Source organism: Hipposideros armiger, unplaced genomic scaffold (genome assembly GCF_001890085.2).
Source record: "Hipposideros armiger isolate ML-2016 unplaced genomic scaffold, ASM189008v1 scaffold_2, whole genome shotgun sequence".
Classification (NCBI taxonomy): Eukaryota; Metazoa; Chordata; class Mammalia; order Chiroptera; family Hipposideridae; genus Hipposideros; species Hipposideros armiger.
Window position 1 is genome coordinate 4,308,375 of NW_017731352.1, and position 4,064 is coordinate 4,312,438.

General features: G+C 33.6%; 1 protein-coding gene and 1 pseudogene across 7 annotated transcripts in view; one reads left to right on the top strand and one right to left on the bottom strand.

Moving 5' to 3' along the window:
• EHBP1 (EH domain binding protein 1) overlaps positions 1–4,064 on the top strand; it is a 322,290-nt gene that overhangs the window by 45,048 nt on the left and 273,178 nt on the right. The gene's annotated exons all lie outside the window — the stretch shown is intronic.
• LOC109379323 (high mobility group protein B2 pseudogene) overlaps positions 3,700–4,064 on the bottom strand; it is a 1,765-nt pseudogene continuing 1,400 nt past the window's right edge.

Genomic DNA, 4,064 nt, shown 5'->3' on the forward strand with positions numbered 1-4,064 from the left:
CTCCAGGTTGAGCTGTTGTTCAGCATCTTAGCTGTAGAGGGCAGTGTCACTGGCCCTCGTATGTGGGATCCGAACTGGGGCCCTCTGGCGTCCCAAGCCAGCTCTTAACCAATGCACCACTCGGCCTGCCCTGGAATATTTTCTTATCTACTTATATATGAAAAAGGGGTTCTGAAAATAGACTTAGGGTCTTCTGTCAGTCTTGCTAACTGGGTCTTAAACTTTGTAGAAAGGAACTATATAATATCATCTACTAAGTATAATAGATGAATATGACTACAACTATAAACATTAGAAATAGTCCTTAAATGTCAACAGAAAGTGAAACCCCTTTTTAATAATTAGATACCAGTTATTTTTTTAAGAGTGTTATGAAACGTATTAAAATACTTTAGATTATAGGTCAATTCAGAATTTGAGGTTAAGTACACTTTTTTATTTAGTTCCATTTTTAAAAGTCAAGTAATTTTTCCTTTAGGTCCAGGATCTTTTTCATATTGTGTCAAATATTAATTGAATCTAGATGTTGAAATATAAACCTGAAATGCAAAAATGAGGCTACAGGTTTATTTTTTTCAGTATGTATTATTTTCTAGAAAGAATCATTTCTTGTTGGACTAGTTTTTGAGTTGTGATGCTCTTAATATTTTAAATCCCTTCTGTATATTTTAGAATCATTATGTTTTCTCTTGAAATATTATAGATGTACTTCTTTTGAAAGTTTGTGAGAACACACAGTGTGTGTTAAGCTTATTTCAGCATATACATAGCATGTTTATGTATTTATATATAAGTGCTGTTTTATAAATTGTATGCAACAGCTAAATAAGGACATAAAAATTACTTCCAGAAACTGTGGAGGAAAATGGTTAAGATATTATTGTCAAAGTTAATAAGCAAATAACTATTTTTTTACTCATGAGAAACTCAAGATTCATGACATTTTGGAATTATTATAAAGAAAAAACAAAAAACTTGTCCCTATCTATTTTTTTTAATTAGCTATCATTATATTAAATCCAAAGACTAGAATCATTGTTTTCTTCTGTAATACTCTTCTGTTTTCTAACATTTTTTTCCTTAAAATATGGATTATTTGCTGCTAAATACCATTGAAATCACTAAGGCGAAACAGACTGCTGCAACCATTGGCCAAGAAAATATTCTAGGTTTTAATTTTAAATAGGTTTTTTGAAAGAGTTTGAGCTACACAATTACTAGTTTTTGAAAATCAGGTATATAGCTTACTATTTATCTTTTCTGATTCTGAGTATACCTACTTTTTTTTATATTGGTGCATTAAAATTTAGAACTGACACCCAGCTATTAGATTAGACAGTAAAATAATCAGTAAAATAATAAGGCACATTGTATTATTTAATTTAAAGATGAACTCTCAGTTTATTGCTCACTTTCTTTGGGTACATGTCTATTTTTATAGCTAAATATATAAAGAGCTCATTGCTGAATCATTTTTTATTGAGAAAATAATTACCACGGCTATTAACACAGTATGCAGCTTCGCTTTTCTTAAGTCATGGCATTTATAACAGATTTTGTCAGGCTGCAGTTGATTTGTATGTACTTAAATAAAGTATTTTTTTCAGTACAACGGGTGATAATAGGAAGCAGGGCAACTACGTTAGACCAGAAAAATTATGGCAGAATAGTCTGTGGTTTAAGTCCAGTTGTTTGTTTGTTTGTTTGTTTTTTAATTTTATTGGAGAACAGTGCATTTTTCCAGGACCCATCAGCTCCAAGTCAAGTAGTTGTTCCAATCTAGTTGTGGAGGGAGCAACTCAGTGGCCCATGTGGGGATCGAAACGGCAACCTTGGTGTTGTGAGCACTGCCCTCTAACCAACTGAGCTAACCGGCCATCCCTTAAGTCCAGTTTTTGAACTAGAAATTTAAGCTTGCAGAGAGATGGGAGAATTCCAAAGGGAAAGCACAGCTTTAAAATGCTCACTAGCCTTTTGATGGTATTGCTACTTTTACTTCCTTGTTCTCTGATTGTGCTAGTCTTTAAAATGTGCTATGATATAAAGAGGGGCGGATACAGCTGCAGAACTTGTCTTGTGGTGTTGATGTTGGCAACTGTAAGATAACTTTATATATGATATCTTAAACCTTTGGGTATATGCAGTTTTATAAATTGGAAATTATCAACTGTATGACAGTTATAAATTTTCAGTGAAATATTTGATTTTGTTGGGATCAGAAATAACAAGTGAGTGAGTACTCTGTTTCATTCCATATTAGGTACAAAATATAAAATAAAATATTATAAAATAAAGACATTTTGTAAAGTCAGTACCCAAAATTGAGAAGTGCTGCCTTTTTCCTAGGCCTGCCTTTGGCACATGCCAAAGAATCTGTGATGTGACTAAAAAGTGAGAAAAATAGTGTAAGGGGAACAAGATAATGTGGTCTACTCCTTTCTACCATTATCTGTACTAGGATGCTGGCAAATAATTAAATAACCTGCCTTTCGTTACTACATTGAGGAGCTAAATAGCCATATCTGTGTTTCTGTGCCTAATAATTTTATAGGGAAATCCTTTCTGTTACTCTGAATGAAAATTGATCATGGTTCTTTTAGTGCTGATGTTTGCCAATATAATGTGCTTTTTCTATATCAAGTTCTTAAGAACCTAAATTACTGTCCCTGTGGATTTGTACAGTTAGATGTTTATTACCATAGCTATTTTTAGTTACCTGTATTAGACTTTTCGTTGTTTTTCTAGCTTCAGATTCTTGAATTCTATTTGAGGTAGAAGTTGTAGTAAGCTCTTTGAAAATAGGACTGCCCTTTTTTTTTTCATGTTTGCCAGTATGTACCATCCTGTTTACTCGCTAGTATAATTTACTGGTCCTTTCTGCCTAATATATAATAATTAGTAAATATTGTAAGGCTGGGATTGCCAGCTACTCAGCTGGACTAATTTATATTGTTATAATATCTTAGCTTAGCCAGGTTGTACAGTCCCTGAAAGGAATATTAGAAAGCCAGAGTTCTAAGTTAGTTGAATCTTTTTTTCATTGGGGAGAGTGATACAATGGTTAGAAAATGGCAGCATACTAGTAATTTGGGAACTAGCACCCTTCCATTTTTTTTTTAAGATAGTTTATTAAGCAGATTGTATTTTTGTTTGTCCAGCAATGTAATTACCTTCCCTAATTCAAGACTGAGGATTGAAAGAGATCATTTGCAGAGGTTCTCAACCTTTCTAATGCTGCGACCCCTTAATACAGTTCCTCATGTGTGGTGACCCCCAACCATAAAATTATTTTCGTTACTACTCTGTAACTGTAATTTTGCTACTGTTATGAATTGTAATGTAAATATCTTTTTGTTTTCCGATGGTTTTAGGCAACCCCTGTGAAAGGGTCGTTCGACTCCCAAAGGGGTCGCGACCCACAGGTTGAGAACCGCTGATTTAGAGCACCAACATTAGGGCACCTGAGGAAATGACCTGAAATCATTATCTCCTAACTCTGCCCAATTGTTAAGTGGTCGCCACATTACCTGCTTTTCCCACTTTTGATCTCTGTGTCATACACTTAAAACCTTAGGGATAGAAGACTGTTTTCTTGACTTCTGTGTGAATCAGGGATAGAGCTGGACATGATGTTGGTTTGGATGAAGAACTCTGAACTTGGAAATCATGGAGTCTGGTTCTTCTACTGATTACAAGCCTTTACTCTGATTGTTTCAGTTTCCTTGTCTCCACCTGGATTAGATTTCCTAAAGATATCTTCAGGTCTAAAATTCTTCTGTGGTCATTTTTTTTTAATATGCATAATTTTATTACAAAACCTTTTTAAAAAACAAAATGCAACATTTTAAAAAACCCAAAATTTACTATTGATACTAATTTCTATAAGTTTGCTGTACTACCATACACAAGAAATTAAAGAAACCATTAAATATTTAGAAACATTTAACATCAGAAGCCTTAAAATCTAACTATGTAGTAGCCCCTCAACAAGCTATAACCTGCATTTTTTTTTTTAAAGATTTTTATTGGGGAATTGGGGGGATGGGAACAGTGCTGGGGAATTG